Genomic DNA, 12,308 nt, shown 5'->3' with positions numbered 1-12,308 from the left:
TGGGCAGATTGAAGACCGTTGGAGCAGGTTATAAAACTTAAGTTTACTCTATGTATAATGTGGACAGGGGGGATACTTAGATGATTGTAATACCCATTATAAGACCTGTACTGCCATATATATACCTCAATATGCTTATTGGCCCTGTCAGTGTCCCTTTAAACTCCTTCACTGTATTTGCAGCTACCACTTCTGCAGGAAGGCTATTCCATGCATCCACTACTCTCTCAGTAAAATAATACTTCCTGATATTACTTTTAAAGCTTTGCCCCTCTAATTTAAAACTATGTCCTCTTGTAGCAGTTTTTCTTCTTTTGAATATTCTCTCCTCTTTTACCTTGTTGATTCCCTTTATGTTTTTAAAAGTTTCTATCATATCCCCTATGTCTCATCTTTCTTCCAAGCTATACATGTTAAGGTCCTTTAATCTTTACTGTTAAGTTTTATCCTGCAATCCATGTACTAGTTTAGTAGATCTTCTCTGAACTCTCTCCAAAGTATCAATATCCTTCTGGAGATATGGTCTCCAGTACTGAGCACAATACTCCAAATGAGGTCTCACTAGTGCTCTGTAGAGCGGCATGAGCACCTCCCTCTTTCTACTGGTAATGCCTCTCCCTATACACCCAAGCATTCTGCTAGCATTTCCTGCTGCTCTATGACATTGTCTGCCTACCTTTAAGTCTTCTGAAATAATGACCCCTAAATCCTTTTCCTCAGATACTGAGGTTAGGACTGTATCACAGATTTTATATTCTGCTCTTGGGCTTTTACACCCCAGGTGCATTATCTTGCACTTATCAACATTAGATTTTAGTTGCCAGATTTTTGACCATTCCTCTAGTTTTCTTAAATCCTTTTCCATTTGGTGTATCCTTCCAGGAACATCAACCCTGTTACAAATCTTTGTGTCATCAGCAAAAAGACACACCTTACCATCGAGGCCTTCTGCAATTTCGCTGATAAAGATATTAAACAATATGGGTCCCAGAACAGATCCCCGAGGTACCCCACTGGTAACAAAACCATGGTCTGAATATACTCCATTGACTACAACCCTCTGTTGTCTGTCCCTCAGCCACTGCCTAATCCATTCAACAATATGGGAGTCCAAGCACAACGACTGCAATTTATTGATAAGCCTTCTATGTGGGACAGTATCAAAAGCCTTACTAAAGTCTAGATAAGCGATGTCTGCTGCACCTCCGCCATCTATTATTTTATCACCCAATCAAAAAAATCAATAAGATTAGTTTGACATGATCTCTCTGAAGTAAACCCATGCTGTTTCTCATCTTTTAATCCATGGGATTTTAGATGTTCCATGATCCTCTCCTTAAGTATGGTTTCCTTTAATTTCCCCACTATTGATGTCAGGCTTACTGGCCTATAATTGCCCGATTCCTCCCTACTACCTTTCTTGTGAATGGGCACAACATTTGCTAATTTCCAATCTTCTGGGACGACTCCTGTTACCAGTTATTGGTTAAATAAATCTGCTAATGGTTTTGCTAGTTTACTGCTAAGCTCTTTTAATAGCTTTGGGTGTTTCCCATCAGGCCCCTTTGACAGCTGACTTCGAACCTCTTCCTCTGTAAAGACACATGCATCAAAAGATTCATTAGTCTTCCTTCCTAACTGAGGTCCTTTTCCTTCATTTTCCTTTGTAAAAACTGAACAGAAGTATTCATTGAGGCAGTCAGCTAGTTTTTTATCTTCTGCCGTATACCTTCCTTCTTTTGTTTTTAATTTGTTAATTCCTTGTCTTAGTTTCCTTTTTTCATTTATGTATCTGAAGAATCACCTTTTTTCACTGACTGAGCTAATTTCTCTTCTGCCTGTGCTTTAGAAGCTCTTATAACTTGTTTGGCCTCTCTCTGCCTAATCTTATAAATTTGCCTGTCACCCTCGTTTTTTATTTTTTAATCATTCCTAAATGATATCTTTTTGTTTTAAATGATTTTGGCCACTTCTGTTGAGTACCACAGTAGTCTCTTCCTTTTTTTGCTTTTACTGACTAGCCTAATACAATTATCTGTTGCCTGCAATAGTGCCACTTTTAAGTAGTCCCCTTTTTCCTGGACTCCATTGAAACTGTTCCAATTTGATAGGGACTTGTATACCACTAATCTAATTTTAGAAAAGTCAGTTTTTCTAAAATCTAAAACTTTTGTTTTTGTGTGGTGTGACTCTGATTTATAGTAAACCACACTGACTGGTGATCACTAGATCCCAAGCTTTCCCCTACAGTAATATCAGATACCAAATTCCCATTTGTGAATACTAAATCTAAAATGGCCTCCTTCTGGGTTGGCTCCTCAACTACTTGCTATAGAGATAATCCCAGTAGAGAATTTAGAATATCTGTACTCCTGGCAGAACTAGCTATTTTGGTTTTCCAGTTTACATCAGGAAGATTAAAGTCTCCCATAATGATAACTTCCCCTTTCAATGTCATTTTAGCTATTTCCTCAACTAGTAGATCATCTAATTTTTTGACTTGGTTAGGTGGTCTATATATCACACCTACACAAGTTACCTTATGATTATCAAGCTGCAAGGTAACCCAAACTGACTCTAAATTGGTCTCGCTAACTGGTATTAAATTAGATTTTATGCTATCTTTTACATACAGGGCCACCCCTCCCCTTTCTTGCCTTCTCTGTCTTTCCTATATAGAGAGAACCCTGGTATTGTTATATCCCAGTCATTACTCCCATTGAACCATGTCTCAGTAACAGCCACTAAATCTATATTTTCAGATGCCATTATAGACTCAAGTTCATTGATCTCATTCCCTAAACTGCGAGCATTTGTAGACAAGACTCTGAGCTTGTCATTTCTTAACCTATGTGCTACTGGCATCTTCTGGCATTGTTCCAGGGGGCAGTCGGACTGCTGGATTATCACCCTTTTGCCCCCCTTTCCTAGTTTAAATGCTCCTTAGCAAATACTTTGAACTGTTCACTGAGGACATTCGTTCCCTTGAACGAAAGATGCAAACCATCTTTCTTGTACAGTTATTTTCCATTCCAACGAGAGCTAACATGAGACACAAAGCCAAACCCTTGGTTCAGACACCATTCACCAAGCCATGCATTGAATTCCTTAATGCGCATCTTCCTGTCATGCTGAAGGTTATGCACAGGCAAAACTGCAGAGAATGAAACAGTTGATGCAACCTCCCGTATATCATTTCCAAGTGTATGAAAAGCTTCCTTTACCTTTGAAACCTCATTGCAAGCCAAATCATTGTCCCAAGATGGACAATAACATCCAACTCACTTTCCTGCTTTGCTTGCCTAACAATATTAAGGATACGTCCTCTTTCCCTGCTAGCGGTAGCACCAGGGAGACATCTCGCAAAACCATTTTCCTCAAACTTCACACCTCTTATGATAGAATCGCCCACCAACAGCTGCTTACTATCAGTCCTCACCTTATCCTTTATGTCTTTGGCTGCAGTCTTGCATACTTTAGGCATGGGAGATGATTGTTCCTCACCCACTGTGCCTGAGCCATCCTCCATGTTGCTCTTCCACTCTGAAAGTGCTGCAAATGAATTATGAGTGTGCTCTGTGTGCTTTTATTGTGTAAAAAAAAAGCTATTTTATACTTATGCAAATTAACCTGAGATGAGTCCTGTCCCTGAGATGAGTCAGGGACAGGATTTATCTCAGGTTAATTTGCATATGTATCAAATCAGTTTTTTTACACAATAAAAGCACACAAAGCTATGGGGACTGGGTATTGCGAATGTGCTAGCGGCCATATAGCAACCCATGTCCTCAGCTCTATACACAAAATCCCAGTGACAGGTTCCCATTAACTTTAAAGTAAAAAAGAAAAGTAGACATATTAGGTATCACCGCGTCCGTTTCAACCGGCTCTATAAAAATATCACATGACCTAACCCCACAGGTTTACACCGTCAAAATTTTTTAATTAAAACTGTATTAAGAAAACATTTTTTGGTCACCTTACATCACTAAAAGTGCAACACCAAGCGATCAAAAAGGCATATGCCCCCCAAAATAGTGCCAATCTGTCACCTCATCCCGCAAAAAATGAGAACCTACCTAAGACAATCGCCAATAAAAAAAATAATATATGGCTCTCAGACTATGGAGACACCAAAACATTATTTTTTTTATTTCAAAAATGCTTTTATTGTGTTAAATGAAAAAAAAAAAAAAAAGTAGACATATTAGGTATCAACGCATTTGTAACAAGCTGCTCTGTAAAAATACCACATGACCTAACCCCTCGGGTGAACACTGTAAAAAATAAAAAATAAAAACGGTGTCAACTTACATCACAAAAACTGTAATAGCAAGTGGTCAAAAAGTCATATGCACCCCAAAATAGTACCAATCAAACCATGATCTCCTCCCGCAAAAATGATACCCTACCTAAGACAATCGCCCAAAACTGAAAAAACTATGGCTCTTAGACTATGGAGACACTAAAACATTTTTTTTATTTTCAAAAATTATATACCGTATTTTTCGCCCAATAAGACGCACCTGCCCATAAGAGGTTTTTGAAGAGGAAAATAAGAAAAAAAATATTTTTAACCAAAAGGTGTGCTTTTGGTGGGTTTTGAACTAATGGTGGTCTGTGGATGACACTATTATGGGGGATCTGTGGATGACACACTGTTATGGCGGATCTGTGGAGGACACACTGTTATGGAGGGGATCTATGGATGGCACTGTTATGGGGATCTCTGGATGGCACTGTTATGGGGATCTCTGGATGGCACTGTTATGGTGACATCTGTGGATGACACTGCTATGGGGGGGATCTGTGTATGACACTGCTATGGGGGATCTGTGGATGACACTGCTATGGGGGGATCTTTGGATGACACATATATAGCATCTTATTCTGTGTGCCATCCACAGATCCCCCCATAACAGTGTCTCTGCAGTGTGAATGAACCCCAATACAGGGGCTGGGGGTAGGCATCTGGATTAGGAATGACAGCGGGGACCGGTGCAGTCCCTGTATTCTAATGCACCGGCCCCGCTCACTGTTGTATAATCTTATCTAACCTGCATTGTTCAGATATAATAATCATATGTAATCCAGCTGTATTACTTACAACTAAGTTCCGTAGTAGAGAGGAGGGAGGAGGCAGGCCAAGAGGACGGGCGGGCGACGCGTCACTCACTACGTCATGCGCCCATGCCGCCTACTTCATTCCTAAAATGGCTGGCTCAGGCGCATGACGTTTTGAGTGACACACCGCCCGCTTGCCCTCCCGGCCTGCCTCCTCCCTCCTCTCTGCTACGGAACTTAGTTATAAGTAATACAGCTGGATTACACATGATTATTATATCTTAACAATGCCTACAGGTTAGATAAGATTATACAACAGTGAGCGGGGCCAGTGCAATAGAATACAGGGACTGCACCGGTCCCCGCTGTCATTCCTAATCCAGATGCCGGCCCCCAGCCCCCCCTCCCTCTCAGTTGATACAGCCACCTACCGTGCTGTGCGGCATTGCGGCGGCCATGTATCATTGTGAATGCCAGCATTCGCCCCATAAGACGCACTGCTATTTCCCCCCCACTTTTAGGGGGGGGGATGTGCGTCTTATAGGGCGAAAAATATGTTAATTGTTTAAAACTTATATAAATAAAAAAAGTATACATATTAGGTATTGCCACATACATAATAACCTCCTCTATAAAAATATCACATGACCTAACCCCTCAGATGAACACCGTAAAAAAAAAAAAAACGGTGTCAAAAAAGCCATTTTTGTCACCTTACATTACAGAAAGTGTAATAACAAGTGATCAAAAAGTCATATGCACCCCAAAATAGTGCCAATCAAACCGTCATCTCATCCATCAAAAATCATACCCTACCTAAGACAATCGCCCAAAAGCTGAAAAAACTATGGCTCTCAGACTATGGAGACACTAAAACATGATTTTTTTGGTTTAAAAAATGATATCATTGTGTAAATCTTACATAAATAAAAAATGTATTATACATATTAAGTATTGCCACGTCCATAATGACCTGTTCTATATAAATATCAGGTGAACATCGTAAAAAAATAAAAACTGTGTCAAGAAAGCCATTTTTTGTCACCTTACATCACAAATCGTGTAATACCAAGCGATCAAAAAGTCATACGGACCCCAAAATAGTACCAATCATACTGTCATCTCATCCCGCAAAAAATGAGAGCCTACCTAAGACAATCGCCCAAAAAATATAAAAAAATAGGTCTCTCAGAATATAGAGACACTGAAACATGATTTTTTTAAATTCAAAAATGCTGTTATTGTGTAAAACATAAATAAATAAAAAAAGTATACATATTAGGAATTTCCACATCAGTAATGACCTGCTCTATAAAAATATCACATGAACTCACATGGGGTTTCTTTTCTTTATCACTCTATATCATTTATCAAACGACTAGAGTGCGTTTTTGTGTTTCTTTGTGTTTTTTTATATACCTGGTGTACCCTGTACCTCCTGGCATTCCGTCACGAGGGTTGTATACAGTGGGCACCTTTTTTCTATCTGTTTGTGTATGTGTTAGTCATCCACTGGTAGGCCACTCTGACACCAGCTTTCACCACCTGTCACCATTTCAGGGTTAAGACAGGAGGCGAGGCTAGGCTTGAAGACAGGGAGTCCCCACCCCTAGGGGACGTCCCTGGGCTAAGGTTTTAGAATAGGGTAGCAGTTCAGGGACACCTTCCCCACCCATTAGCTAGCTTTACCCAGCCTAGTGTGTGCCTACCTGGATAACTATATAGTCTAGTGTGTCATTTCTCAATAAACTTTAGTTATCTATTTCATGAAGGGTTTCGTTGCTGGACTTGCGCTATCACATGAACTAACCCCTCAGGTGAACACCGTAAAAAAAAAAAAAAAAAAAAACGGTGTAAAAAAAGCCCTATTTTTTGTCACCTTACATCACAAAAAGTGTAATACCAAGCAATCAAAAAGTCATACGCACCCCAAAATAGTACCAATCAAACTGTCATCTCATCCCACAAAAAATGAAACCCTACCCAAGACAATCACCCAAAAAATAAAAAAAACTAGGGCTCTCAGAATATGGAGACACTGAAACATGATTTTTTTTAATTCAAAAATGCTGTTATTGTGTAAAACATGAATACATTTTAAAAAGTATACATAGTAGGTATCACCGCTTCCGTAAGAACCTGCTCTATAAAAATACCACATGATCTAACCTGTCAGAGGAACATTGTAAATAAAAAAAATAAAAACGGTGCCAAAACAGCTATTTTTTGTTATCTTGCATCACAAAAAGTGTAATATAGAGCAACCAAAAATAATATGTACCCTAAAATAGTACCAACAAAACTGCCACCTTATCCCACAGTTTCCAAAATTGGGTCTTTTTTGGGGAGTTTCTACTCTAGGGGTGCATCAGGGGGTCTTCAAATGTGAAATGGCAGCTTAAAATTATCCCAGTGAAATCTGCCTTCCAAAAACCATATGGCTTTCTTTTCCTTCTTTGCAATGCCGTGTGCCCGTACAGCAGGGGTGCACAACCTTTTTTGGTCTGGGGGCCGCATTGTCACATCGCTCTATTTCAAGGGGCCGCAAAAAAAAAATCTTGATCGGCGCTCATCTGCCTATTACACAAGCCAGTGCAAACTGACTGGGAGGAGTGATCGCTGCCACAGTCGTTCCATCTTCATTTAGATTACACAGGGAGATGTGCTGCAGATAATCGGACATCTTTCATCCTGATAAAATATGCAAATCAGCTGACGAATGAGCAATTCCTTGTTTATCGACTGATCAGCTGGACGATTATACTGGCCAGATATAAGATATGAGCGCTCCTATGAACACTTGTTCCCAGTAATTGTCCCAAATATTGTGCTGCAGCATAGCCCCTGAAACCGAAGAGTTATACTTATCTGCTCCCCGCCGCTCCGGTCCTTCAAACTGCCCCCGCTGTTTACACCTGGCAGTGCATGGACATGGTCATACACCACTCCAGCCAATGACTGGCTTACGCGGTGATGTGGCCACAAGCAACGTGTCACAACATTTCATTGTATTGTACATTGTATTACATTGTATTGTACAGTAACAATAAAGGCATCTTATCTATCTTATCTATCTTATATACTGCTGAAGCCAGTCATTGACTGGAGCCGTGCAAGTGACCATGGCCATGCACTGCCAGGTGTAAACAGAGCAGGAATCGGAAGATGGAGGCAGCGGGGGCAGCGCAGAGGACTGGAGTGGAGCAGGTAATTATGAATCTTCTATTTCAGAGGCCATGCTGCAGGAACTTGTTAAAAATCATTTTTATCAGAAAAGTGGCGACATTTCCTTCCATCCTGCCTCCTATTTATAAATCATCGTTTTCCTTCACTACATAGGACAGAGCTCACTGGTTATTACCATTTCCTGCCAATCCCAAACATTACCTTGCTAATAATTTTTGCAACAATTTTTATTTGGGGGAAACTGTACAAAACGTTTTTAAAAAGTATATTTTTTTTAAACTATAGCTCCTTATTCTTTAAATATGCAAATTGACACCAAAATAAATTATTATAATTAGTTCCCTATTTCGTGTAGGCCGTTTTGCTATATAATATGAAAAGTTTCACGTTAATGGCCGGTAATGGTGACGGTTTTGATTGGTGTGGGTGTTTTTTCTATTATGTATTTTTTTTTTACTTAATATATTTCTGCTACATAATATGTCCCCCAAGGGGTCATATAAAGACTGTCACTTTTTTAAATTTTGCACTTTTTCCTTTTTATTTTTTACTTCTATTTGAAATTTATTAATATTTTATTGTATTATTTTTTATTATTTTATAATAAAAAAAATTTTTTTTAATTTTCTCTAATTTTTTTAAAATATATTTTTGCCACATAATACCCCAGACAGTGAACACTCTTTTATTAAGCACTTTTTCCTTTCTATTGTATTTTATTTATTTTTTTAATTCATTTCCAATTTTTTTGTGCCACATAATATTTTATTTCTCTTTTCTTTTATTTATATTTTATTATATTTTTTATTTAGTTTTCAATTTTTTTTAAATCATTTTGTAACTTTTTTTTAAATATATTTTTACCACAATTTGTCCCAAGAGGTCACTGAAAGACCTTTGGGAGACAATAAGTGACTTTTTTTTGTACTATTTCTACTGTAATTGGAGCATCCAAAGGAGCCCCAGTTACAGGGAAACCAGCCTGCTGCGGAGGCTTTGTACCAGGGCAGCGCTCCTCTGTTCCCGAGACACCCAGCGATCACGTGATCCCCGGGTCCACACTGAGAGCGCTCATAGAGGAGAAGGCAGAAGCGCTAATAAAGGGCTTCTGTCTTCTCCTCGGCTTCCCCGCTCTCACTAATAGCCGGGGACCCTTTTCGCTCCTGCTACAGTGCAGGAGCAAAAACTGTGATCCATCTGCTGTGCGGTGCTCTGTGCAGAAACACAGCTGATTGCAGGATCAGCTATGTTTCTGCCCAGCAGGGCGGGGGCCGCAAACTATGGCTCTGGGGGCCGCATGCGGCCCGCGGGCCGCAGGTTGTGCACCCCTGCCGTACAGCAATTTATGACCACATATGGGGTGTTTCTGTAAACTACAGAATCAGGCCAATAAATATAGAATTTTGTTTGGCTGTTAACCCTTGCTTTGTTACTGGAAAAAAATTGAATAAAATGTAAAATCTTGCAAAAAAGTGAAATTCTGAAATTTCATCTCCATTTTCCATTAATTCTTGTGGAACACCTAAAGGATTAACAAAGTTTGTAAAATCAGTTTTGAATACCTTGAGGGGCATAGTTTGTAAAAAAACATTTTTGGGTGGTTTCTATTATGTAAACCTCACAAAGTGACTTTAGACCTGAACTGGTCCTCAAAAAGTGGGTTTTGGAAATTTTCTGAAAAATTTCAAGATTTGCTTCTAAACTTCTAAGCCTTCTAACGTCCCCAAAAAATAAAATGGCATTAACAAAATGATCCAAACATGAATCAGATATATAGGGAATGTAAAATAGTAACTATTTTTGGAGGTATTACTATCTATTATAAAAGTAGAGAAAAATTGAAATTTGCAAATTGCTCCAATTGGTCAATTTGGTATTTTTTTTATAAATAAAAAAATAATAATTTGACTACATTTTACTACTGTCATGAAGTACAATACGTGACGAGAAAACTATCTCAGAATGGCCTGGATAAGTAAAAGCGTTTTAAAGTTATTACCACATAAAGTGACACAAGATTTGCTTAAAATGGCCTGGGCAGAAAGGTGAAATTTTTTACACACAAAGATCTTTTGTTATGCACACTGGTCTGATTGGACAGCTAGAAAGAGAGTTAACCCTTTGTGACAAAACTGGTCAATATTTGTAATAAAGACCAATTGAAAAAAATATTTTTAGCCCCAAATAAGTAAAATGCAACCATGAAAAAATTGCCCCCGAAGAACCAGTGTGCTTCTTTTCTGGAAGTATTCAAGTGCAAAACAATACAGGCAAGACACCGAGCTGGCAACTCAAGTCTCAAGGTTTCATGCAGAGGAAAGGCCTGAGCCAGCTGTCCCTCTTTATTTCAAAAGGCTGGTATCCTGGCCAAAGGCTGGTGGCCCAGGGTCTGTGGCTCAGTTGTCCATCTGGAGAACTGGTCAACAGGCTAGTAAACTGGGGTCAGTGGCTCAGCATCCCCATCTCCCCGTCTTCTTCTGGTTACTCATGCAGTCTGGCAGAGACTCTCCTACTGAGTACTGTTCCCTATCTACAGACAACTAGGGAGTCTGAATGCTCCACTTATATACAGTTTCTAGCTGAACTAGAACCTTCTAGTTGGAGGGGTGGAGTGGAGAAGCACAGCCTAAACAGAAACATTGTTGCAATTTCTGTCTATTATAGTCTTGTACAGAGCTTCAATGCAAGTCTTAAGGGAGAAAATAAGCAGTTTTTCCAGACATAAACAAGTGTTTAGACATAAGCAACAGAGCTAAACCAGACAGTCAGAGGGTCAGTGTGTCTGTGTTTCCCCTATATATCTTTGCATTGGTAGAAAGTCATAGTCTATCTCCTGGTACGAGAAATTACTCACTTAGGAGAGGTTCCCTCGTAAACTGATTTCTATCATTTATAACTCCATGCTTGCCAATCAGAACAAAGGACCCCAGCTTACCTTACAAAATGGTCAAATGAGCTAGGTAGGCCCTTCTCTGAAATGGAACGCCTACGTATACACGCATGCTCACATGGCTACTCCAGATGTATGATAATTCAGGAACACTCCTATAAAATGATGACATATTGGTATAATACTCCTCAGAAATTATATATGTTGGGGTTACAGCCTTCAGATAAATGCTGGAGATGTGAGGACGGAGAGGGCAACCTGAGCCATATTTTTTGGTCGTGTCCCAAGATAACGAGCTATTGGGCTAAAATACAAAATGAGGTCAATAAAATCACTACATCTGGCATTTGGCTTACCCCTGAGATGGCTCTGCTGTGGCTACCCAATGATTCTTGGAGACCGGCCAAAACGGATTTATCCACGCACCTGATTCAGGCCGCTAGGCTTTTAATCCTGTTAAAATGGCTCAATAAGGAGCCTCCAACAATGGATCAGTGGATAGACAAAGTGGACCACATCTGCCGACTAGAGGAGTTAGCGGGATGGGAAGACAGAAATCATCAAGGCTTCATGAAACTTTGGGGTCCATGGAAGTCATACTGTAGCACACCACAACCATTAAGCCATATTGGTGGTCTCTTATTGCTCTAGCAGTCTTTCGCTCAGTGGGTTTCAGGAGTCGTCTGGAGATGATATAATGTATATCCAAGGCAAAGTAGTCCCGTCATACTTGTGTGTTGCGTGAAAATCGCACTATGCTCCTCTTTGTGCGTTTTTCACGTAACGCAGGCCCCATAGAAATGAATGGGGTTGCGTGAAAATCGCAAGCATCCGCAAGCAAGTGCGGATGCAGTGCGATTTTCACGCACGGTTGCTAGGTGACGATCGGGATGGGGACCCGATCATTATTATTTAACCTTATAACATGGTTATAAGGGAAAATAATAGCATTCTGAATACAGAATGCATAATACAATAGGGCTGGAGGGGTTAAAAAAAATTAAGAATAATTTAACTCACCTTAATCTACTTGTTCGCGCAGCTGGCATCTCTTCTGTCTTCTTTTGTGAGGAATAGGACCTTTGATGATGTCACTACGTTCATCACATGGTCCGTCAAATGATCCATCACCATAGTCAAACACACTCCCAAATACTATTCATAAAAA

Source organism: Bufo bufo, chromosome 1 (assembly GCF_905171765.1).
Source record: "Bufo bufo chromosome 1, aBufBuf1.1, whole genome shotgun sequence".
Taxonomy (NCBI): domain Eukaryota; kingdom Metazoa; phylum Chordata; class Amphibia; order Anura; family Bufonidae; genus Bufo; species Bufo bufo.
Note: the sequence above shows the minus strand (reverse complement) of the source record.